This window comes from Thunnus maccoyii, chromosome 4 (genome assembly GCF_910596095.1).
Source record: "Thunnus maccoyii chromosome 4, fThuMac1.1, whole genome shotgun sequence".
NCBI classification, from domain to species: domain Eukaryota; kingdom Metazoa; phylum Chordata; class Actinopteri; order Scombriformes; family Scombridae; genus Thunnus; species Thunnus maccoyii.
In genome coordinates, this window is record NC_056536.1 from 33,927,730 (window position 1) to 33,937,637 (window position 9,908).

The following is a 9,908-nucleotide window of genomic DNA, read 5'->3' on the forward strand; positions in this document are numbered from 1 at the left end:
ATAAATTTCCTTGTTATCTTCACGTCTAATGTTTAAACACATCCTACGTTTCTAATGATGTAAGATAATTATTAACATGTGATGTCAGCACATGACAAGTCAAGAAACATTCAGACCAAAGTCTGAGATGTTTTTTCAACAGGAAGATCTCATTTTTGATAAAGGTTTCCTGTGCAGTTTTCTTGTACAGAGGTTATATTTATATTCAGTGTTACTCACCAAAACATGCTGAGTGTATCCTTTAGGTCCAACATAAGTGTTGAATATGTTTCCTCAATCATAAATATTTGCAAAGCTGATTATATAAAGTATTTTAAATCTTGCATTGCTTGCAGTCTTCTCTCCTGCTTTTGTTGGTGCTTTGCTGCGTTTCTGGGCAGGTTCCTGCATCCTGTAGATCAGTGGGATGATGTGAAACCACTGGCAGGATTCTGCATCACGTCAACCACATGTGCACAACGTAGATCCACATGTAAAAACAAGCTACTTGTGGTCAAAAACTCCACAGGGAACCTTTAAGCTTCTAATACAAGACAAAAGATCCCAGACTTTTAGACTACTACATGTCTCTCTCTCTCTCTTCCTTCCAGCCGTCTCTGAGATCTCTCGCCTAGGTTACTTCTGGCCTCTGGTTGTATGTGTGCCTGTGGTTGTTGTGCTGTGGGCTGTTGTTCTGCTGCTCCTCTACAAACTGAAGAAGAGGAGGAACTCTGGTTTGAACACCAGATGAACCTCAGACAGCAGAAACATGGAGGTGACTTCCTTTAACTCTGTATGTCTCATGTTAATTCTTACTGTTGGCATTTATACATTTTATTTTTGCAGTTAGGAATAAACAATCTCATGTCTGCAACTACTTCACTAGTATGAACAAAACTATAATTAAAAAAAATCATAATTATTGTTAATAGACCTCTGGCCTGTCCAGTTGTTATCACTAAAATATCAGCAAACAATTGAAGAACACAATATCTGGGCTGTTACCGCGGTTACTGCTATATTTTAGGTTTGATGTCATTACTGTTTTATTTTCAGTTATGTGTCATCAATGAGAACCGTCCTCCAGTCTCCACGTATTAGGACTCCGTCTACCAGAGCCTGGATCCAGACAGCAGGGATCCGGACCAAACCTACTCTACACTCACAGCAAACACATGATGATGTTTGGATTTGGATCTGGATTCTGTACTGTGCAGGTTAACATGTGCTGAGAGATTCCAGTTTGTTCTACTTTCTTTTTTTTGTTTAATCAGCAGATATTAACTATAAACATGCTATTTTTCACCTCTATGCTGATGATACACAACTGATCATGTTTCTTCTTACTTGCTTATTCTGAAATGTTCATTCTGTCTTCATAAATGTAGATGTTGTTTGATATTGTTCTTCTACACCAACTCTGTCTCCTAGAAATTACATTCATATTCAACTCAATTTCATATTACAGTGCATTCAGAAAGTATTCAGACTCTACTTTTATCACATTTTGTGATGTTGCAGCCTGATGCTAAAATCATTTAACCCTCCTATTGTGTTAGGGTCAAATTTAACTGGTTTTCATGTTTAGATGTGTGAAACATACTTTTAATTTTTCTGATCAAAACAAGGCTTCATCACATCTTCTACAATGGCCTACTGATTACATTTTATGTTGTTAATTAATGTATTTAAATTCCAAAAATCTTGATACTGAACATATGGGTGAAATGTTCAGAGACAACGTACCTGGTTGTTGTTTTTTTCCACCAAAATATCTGATGTTGCAGTAAAATATCAGCTGGTAGAAACTGCAGCAGTATGAAAGTGTTTGTTTATTTTACAATATGATTGAAACTGATTCAGATATTCGACCATTTATATCCACTGTCTGAGTTCTGTTAGTGAGAAAACTGATAATCAATCTGATGAGTTGATGATTTAAATGGAAATAAGATTTGAGCTTTTTTTATTAGTATGTGTGGCTGCATTGTATTAAAGGCTGATGAAAAATCTACACAAAATAATCTTACATATGTGCTTGTTTGTTCTAAATGTTCATGTAGAGAGTTCAAAATAAATAACTTTGCATCATCAACACCTCTCCCAGGCTCATCTTTCATTACTAGTGATGTTAATGTTATAGTTATTTAGGATTTTAGGTGTACTGGTCTTCAGAATTGGAATGATGTTAGAATTCTTCCAGAGATCAGGAACAACCTCAGAGTCTAAAGAGAACTGAAATATCTTTGAAACACATCACTCAGTTCATCAGCACAGTAATTCCACCATCATTTCATTTGTTATTATATTATATTATTATAGTGCTTTTTGTTATTGAAATTCTTCCTACCTCATTAAGAGAGGTCCTAAAAACTCTCCTACCAAAACCTGGAAAACCTGGAAAACCAAATACCAGATGTGAGAATATGCGTCCAATCAGTCTCCTGAACTCGGGCACAAAAACTCTTAGCAAGGTGCTAGTAAGACAGCTAGAGGGGTTACTCCCTAACATAACAGGTGAGGAACGGGATGAGTTCATTCTGGGTAGACACAGCTTTCATAACGTCAGGAGGTTACCTCTGTAGATTTATGTTTCCAACTTGTACCCTTCAAACTTCAAACTAAAGAAGGAATACACCTTTACACACATGTATATCTTGCAAGTCAAAATGTTTATTGCTCTTTATTGGAGGAAGTCAAATAAACCAGGTATTAAATAATGCATTAACAAAATGGCATCATGTATGATATCAGAGAAGATAACTTACATATTCAAAAGTAGATAAAACATGTTTGAGGAAGTCTGGAAACCTTTTATTACATTCCTTACAAATACAAGTGAACAGAGGGCAACAATCTTATAATTTCTTAAAAATGATATAAATAAATATCACCTTTGAGACAAGAACAGCATTGACAGTACTACCTAGAGTGGAGGCATGATTTATTTTTGTTTGTATGTTTGGTATTGCTGTGTTGTTGCTGTTTTTTCTGTGTGTGGGTTTAAGTCACCCATTTGTCTTTTCTTAGTAATACATTATTGCTAGTGTAATGTTTTATCACTGTGTTATTGTGAAAGTCTGGGGTAGTGAGGTTGAGGGAGGTGGAATATTATTGGTCTTTGTCATTTGTACTCGTAAAACTCATTTGTACTCCAGCAGCAATACTGTAGGAAGGTCTGTCCACCATAGTGAGTCATTTTACAGCCAGTATGTGTCAAATTTAAAAGTTTCTGACTCTGGTGCCTCCTAGTGGTCGTAAAGACACTTAACACACAGAGAGCTTTAACATTTGATTCAAATTGTTTTGAATGCTGCAGCTTTTTAATCTGAGTTGCTCATCTTTGTACCTTTTCCTGTTTGACATCACATGTTGCATCATACATTTTCTGGCCTGTAATCATCAAGTGTTACTTTATAATGTGATATTTATGAGAAGCTTTTAATGAGCTTTATCAAAACTACTTTACTGAGTTGTTATGAAACTCTTCCTAAATTCACTTAAAGGACTCCGTTTCTTTGGCTGACAGTGTGGAGCTTCAGGAACCCAGTCTCTTTATTCAGAAAACCTCCTCTTATATACTCTTAAATCACAGAATTAATATGAGGTTTCACATCTCCATTTTCATGGTTGACGTGCTGATCGTCCACATTCGGCCAGTTTGTACTGTAACAAACCAGTTTAGACAACAGGAAGCAGAACCCTCATGCAGACACTCTGACAGGCTGGTTGAGTGAAAGACAGTTTCTTTTACTCAGCTAAAGGAATATAATATATATATGCTATATCTAAGCTAGCAACCTCCAGCTACATTTGAAAAAATGATTTTCTTTGTGAGGAAGGTTAGACACAATCTCACTGTTGATATTATGTAAATATCATCAGAAACAGTCTGCTGGAGGACAGAGGGGAGTCTGGGCTGTAAGGAAAGATGACTTTAACCAAAAGTTGTTTAGATTTCTCTAATGTCACAGATATGTATGTTTAAAATAGACTCAGTATTCATAAAAATGAGTCAAAAAAGGGCCAGAATACCAGATCTTTAATCTAAAATCTAAAATCAGGTCTGGCTTCTCTTTGCTCTCAAGAGAAAATGCCACTGGTCAGAGATATAGTTGCAGAAGAAGAACAGTAGAGGACGTCAACATGTTTGGAGATAATCTAAACATTTCATTGAAATGAGTGTGGCTGTACAAAAGAGGATTAGGGCCACGAGTGAAAAATGTTTTTGGAGTTCTGAGTTTAAAGTCACAATTCTGACTTTAAACGCAGATCTACATTAGATTTTAACAGTTGGCCCTAATCCTCTTCCATATTGTTGTTTAACATGCTCAGACACATAATCACATAGAAGCAAAAGGACATTTAATGTCCATAGATGAAATCCTAAAATTGAACTACATTAACCACAAACCACATTGACCTGCAAATGAACAGAATCCAGACAGCATTCTGTGTGTTGTCTGTGTGAGAGTGCAGAGGAAATTCAGTCCGGATCCCTGCCGGCTGCATCCAGGCTCTGGTAGATGGAGTCTTCCCACATGGAGACAGAGGGACGCTTCTGATAGCTGATGAACTGAAGATTCAAACAGCTGCTGAGACGATTCAAAGGACAACTCGTAACATAACATCACTACTTATCAGCCAGTGATGAAACAATACAGTGACAATAATTACAATACTACATTAACCCAAAACATTATTAATATCTGTAAGGGCTGCAACGGACATTTTATTTTCATTTCATATTAATTAATCCTCATTGGGCCTCATTACTGCCATGTTGCTTCTAAATAAATTATTCTTCATTATTTTCTGATGTGGTGCTATTTTATTGGTCTGATCTGTATCAGGTGTAATGATGGTTGAGTCGGATGTTGCTGTACAAACCGTGTTTGTAGTTTCAGTTGTGATTGTTTGACCCCGAACACTGTGCAGTTGATAAAACCCTAATTCCAGTACAAGGGAAAATTATGGTTTATTAAGTAAAATTATGTTGGGCCCTGGCTACAAGTTTGGCTATCAGCAATAATTAATGATTATCGAGATAATTTTTAATTATTAAAATCAATAAAATGATTAATAAGAATTAATAATAATGGGGCACCACCCTGGAGTCAGGGAAAAAGATTCAGTCTCAAAGTGTATTAATCTATCAATTTTGAACTTTGCTTAACAATTAACTTAATAACTATAAACAAATTACCATATCAATAACTAGTTAAGGTTGAAGGATTTTGGAGTTCTTTGCAGAGCAGAGTTTTGCAAAACTCATTCTTGTGCAACATTAACACAGACAATAGGTATATCCAAAAGCATTTATTTAACAAAAGGAAATAGAGCAAAACACACAATATTAATCTAGCTAAGTGTACTTATATACAAATGTTTGCCTCACACGGGGCACCATTTTGTTGGGCCATGGCTACAAGTTTGGCTATCAACAATAATTAATGATTATCAAGATAATTATTTATTATTAAAATCAATAAAATTATTAATAAGAAATAATAATAATGGGGCACCACCCTGGAGTCAAGGAAAGAGATTCAATTCAGTCATGCTATGCTTCACTATATGTTGCTAGGCTATGCCCAGTTGTTACCAGTCTGTGAAGAAAGAGATGCTTTGTGGTGTTCTGCTTCTTCTGGAGTCAGGGAAAGAGATTCAATTCAGTCTCAAAGTCAATTCAAGAGCCAAGTCAGTCTCAAAGTGTATTCATCTATCAATTTGGAACTTTGCTTAACAATTAACTTAATAACTAGAAACAAACTACCATATCAATAACTAGTTAAGGTTGAAGGATTTTGGAGTTCTTTGCAGAGCAGAGTTTTGCAAAACTCATTCTTGTGCAACATTAACACAGACAACAGGTATATCCAAAAGCATTTATTTAACAAAAGGTAAAAGAGCAAAACACACAATATTAATCTAGCTAAGTGTACTTATATACAAGTGTATGTGTGTGTGTGTGTGTGCGGAAGACAATGGCAAGATGACTGAAGGCGCCTGGTGACTGAACACATGGCATGCAGACAATATGGCCGACAGAGGGAACTACAGACAAAAGGCCAGACCATGTGGTGAACCACATGTGCTGCCTGAACCAAAGTTTGCAAAACAAGGTATTAAACCTCTTAACTGTGTGGTTCTCTGTTTAAGGCCAACTGGTGTAGGCTTAAGGTACCAGGTTAGGAAGAGGTTAGTTGCATGCAAGGCATTCTCCGCGTGACGTGTGTGGTTCTTGGCAGAAATAGACAGGGAAAGTGATGGAAAGATAGGGCTGCCAGTGGCAGAAGCGCCACAGCAGACACACTTCCTGTGTGAACACTGCAAGCGTGAGAGACGCAGCAGTTCAGCGACGCACACGCACTGCTGAGGTTCACACATCCAGTGTCTCCCAGGCGTTAGCTGGTGAATCCGTGGAAGAGACACGTTGAGAAGGGTTTGGCTCCAAAGCTGAAAGATGCAGGCGTTGCTGGGGAGACAGCACTCAAGTCGTGCAGGTCAGAGGGCCCAGGTCACTCCTTTGTGTAGAGTTAGTGGCAAGCTAACTCTGTTTCGTGGCTCCTGTACTTGTTAAATCAGCCAGCAGACTTGAGAGGTAGTTGCTGGCACTAGATAACTTCAGTTTCTGAGTCTTACGCAGGCTCTTGCGTCTTTTGCCGTAAAGAAAGGAGTTCTGTGTGTGTCTGCTGTGAGCGGGCCACACAAGAGAGCTGTGAGGAGAAAAAGGAGCTGAGAGCTGCTTCTTCGGCAGCTGGAGGTAAAAAGAGAAAGGAGGAGGGGTTCTCTGGTTTTGTTAAGGTGGTCCCATGGGTGGAGTTTCACACCTTAGGTGCGAACAACCGAGGGCTCAGGTTTCTTACAGTCTTGAAACATGTGGTAAGCTAGTGAGATCCAACAATTATTAAATACCAAATTCTCATAAATACGAATTCAAGAATGAATCAATTCATTCATGAATATTTTATTTCTTATAGCAAGCCTTTTCTCTCTTCTAGCACTCTTTTTTAGAGAATGACTTCACCCAACATAAAGGCCTTTGCTTGGGGCTCTTGTTTAAAATCTGAACATGAAAGTTTAAGAACATGGAATTATCATATACAAATAGTATGTTTTCATGCTGAATATGAGCATATGTAATCCAGAATTCAGTATGTAGAAGGAACACATAAAACCATGAATAGTCTACAAAATCAGTGTTGACATTGTAGAGAACTTTAACTCCTCCCACAAGGGTGGGACAATGAAACAACTTGCATGAAGTGGGATATATAAACAGGAAGTCTTGGCCCAGATATCCGGGCTGTTGCCTCCAGAGGCTAAATCGTCATTAGGCGTAAGCTGATGGGTTCTGACATTGATGACATCCTGAATTTATAATAAGATCAAACCTGAATTTTGTATTCTGATGACATCTTCTTTAATTCGTATTGAAATAAAATCTGAATTTCTTAAGAATGTTTTTGATGATTTTTTTCTGTACATTCGCCACCAGTCTTTACACCTGCCAATGAAACAAAGAGCAGCAAAATAAAATGTTGACTTCTGTGTAAATTAAAACGATAAAATTACAAACACTAAAATGATTAATCAAGGTTACTTTAATAAATGCACCTTTGATTGGCATTTTACAAGTCTCTGTGTAAATACAAAAAATAATCAGTGAAGCTGGTTATCAACCTAAACAAACATTGTTTTACTAAAAGATTCAGTCTCTCAGTTTAAATTTCCACCTCATCACATCACACTCAGACTGCTTTAGAAAAACAGGTGTAAGCTGGTCTGAAGTCTTCATGAGATGAACACATTCTCTGTTTATAAATACCAGTTTATATGTGGTAAATAACGTGTGGTTTCTATGCGTACACACTGTAAAGCATGTGACCCCTGCTGTGTGGGCCCCAATCTACACTAACACCACTGACTGGCAGAATCTGTTGATTAATATTTTCACATTTCTGTAGATTTTTGTTTGGGGTGTCTTTAAGGTCCCATGTCTCTATGTGGAAGTGGAAGTGCCTGAAATCCCCAAAACTCATTTATAAAGTGAGTTATCGGCCCATAACTTGTAAGTTATAGCTACCAGAGGTCTGAAAGTTGGTGTACTAAAGCTGTGCATTGGTTCCAAGTCGGTAGGTGGTGCCGTCTCTGAGTTATGATGAGCGACCACTAGGGGGCGGGGGAGTGCTGTTAGGAGATCAAACCAATGGCAGAACTGAAGGCACAGGCCATCAACTTCCTTGTCCAGGTCAGCACTGTCTCTCATTCAGACCTCCAGGTTGTAACGTATCCAGTCTATGGATCCAGATTTACTCTGCTCTTTGCTGTTGAAGTGTCCACCTTGGATTGCACTGTAGCACAGAGGCCTGAACTGATTGACAGCCATATTGCAGAAAATGTTGACCTAACCTAACAGAGTGGGTCTCGGTCTTCCAAAGACTGTACCTATACTGTGTAAATCTGAAGAGGATGGTGTTCCCCGTTTCCCCCATGTATGGTACACTACATTGTTTACAGGTAATCAAATAATGGATCCCTCCCTGGTATGTACGAAAAACATTGTTATTGTCTGTATTTCGTATCCAGATTCAGTGCTGAAAAAAATCCCCTTGACCTTTGGGTTTTTGGGTGTGCAGTGGTTTTAATTTAGCCTTGATCAGATAGTCTCACAGTTACTGTCTCTACAGAAAAAGAAACAAATGCCAAAAATACAGTAATATTAAGTGTAACAGTGAACTGATTCTAGTGAAATGCAGTGCAATGAGCAATTATAGAGTGTGGTCTCACATATACTGCCGTGCATCATATTAAATAAAAACAAACTATATCATATGTTTACAGTTATGAAAACAATCATTTTTATTTTGTTTCCTCTCTTTATAAAAATGTCCTGACTTCATTAAAATGAGAGAGATGTGATGTGAGCATCCTGATTTAAAAAGAGGGAAAATGGACACGTTAAAACCATCAGCAACGTGGACATCCTGGTATCAAGCAGAAACAGAGCAAAACCACCTGCTTTAAAGTGTAGAATTGTAGGTCATAGTATAACAGGTCATAGTATAGCATATTACAGTATAGCTGGTCAGTACTTGACAGGATTTCTGTCCATTCTGTAATGGCCTTCAATTTTACAAATGGGGTATAAACACTTACACAGCATCTCTGCAATTTTCGTTTTAGCTGAGTTCACCTTCACAGGGTCTTGTTTGTTGGCAACAGCTGAAATAAATATTGAACTTTAATGTAACATCCTTGACATTTTGTATTTGTGTGTAAGTTTTAAAACTGTGTCCCGTCATAGAAACTAAACTTAGATTTTCATTTAGCATAAATTTTATTTACTGAGAGGAATCACTAATCTCCACCATCAGCTGAGGTTCTGTCAAGATAAATGTTTCTTAGCTTGATTTATAGATATTTTCTATCGATGTTGGTTTTGCAGGTTCACAACTACATATAAACACCAGAATACTGTACACACACACACACATACACACACACACACACACACAGAGGGTTTGTCTGTGTGTGTGTCTGAGCTCGTGATGGTCTATAAATAGAGTTTATTGTTCTTAGTTATTGAACCCATGACAATGATTCATTGTTCCCTGTAAGTTTTACATAAGAACAGGTGATCTCATGGTCTGTGCTACCTATGATCTGTGTCTACATGTGTGTTTAGACTATGTGTGTGTGTGTGTGTGTGTGTGTGTGTGTGTGTGTGTGTGTGTGTGTGGAGCTTCCAGTAGGATTTTGGAGCTTTGCTGTGGAGCCTCACAGGAATGCTGCCCCTAGTTACTGCCTGACAAACCCAGTCACCAAGTCCTGTGTGTGTGTGTGTGTGTGTGTGTGTGTGTGTTTGTGTGTGTATGTGTGTGTGTGTGTGTGTGTGTGTGTGTGTGTATGTGTGTGTATGTGTG

General features: G+C 37.8%; 1 long non-coding RNA gene across 1 annotated transcript; it reads left to right on the top strand.

Moving 5' to 3' along the window:
- The first annotated feature begins 620 nt into the window (after positions 1-620).
- Positions 621-1,356, top strand: LOC121896291. The gene is made up of 2 exons (XR_006095961.1): positions 621-754; positions 1,036-1,356. It is a non-coding gene; the product is annotated as an uncharacterized LOC121896291 (long non-coding RNA).
- Positions 1,357-9,908: the final 8,552 nt, after the last annotated feature.